The sequence below is a fragment of the Octopus bimaculoides genome, chromosome 1 (assembly GCF_001194135.2).
Source record: "Octopus bimaculoides isolate UCB-OBI-ISO-001 chromosome 1, ASM119413v2, whole genome shotgun sequence".
NCBI classification, from domain to species: Eukaryota; Metazoa; Mollusca; class Cephalopoda; order Octopoda; family Octopodidae; genus Octopus; species Octopus bimaculoides.
Genome location: NC_068981.1, coordinates 156,691,022 through 156,691,231, shown reverse-complemented (window position 1 = coordinate 156,691,231; position 210 = coordinate 156,691,022). Strand labels below are relative to the sequence as shown.

Sequence of the window (210 nt, the reverse complement as noted above, 5' to 3'; positions counted from 1 at the left end):
GTGTGTGTGTGTGTGTGACTGGATTTTTATGGATGAGTTCAAGAACTTTGGTTCTTTTCTTTAAATTATATATTTATATATTATATACTGTGAAACTTAATTTAATTTTAATTTTTGATAAATTGAATTTAATTGAGTTTTTACCTGTAAATTGGGATTTTTACCCCTAATATTATATATATATATATATATATATATATATATATATAT

The 210-nt window shown here is 19.5% G+C and overlaps 1 protein-coding gene across 1 annotated transcript in view; it reads right to left on the bottom strand.

Moving 5' to 3' along the window:
- LOC106871417 (CD109 antigen) overlaps positions 1 to 210 on the bottom strand; it is a 74,905-nt gene that overhangs the window by 73,754 nt on the left and 941 nt on the right. The window lies entirely within an intron of this gene.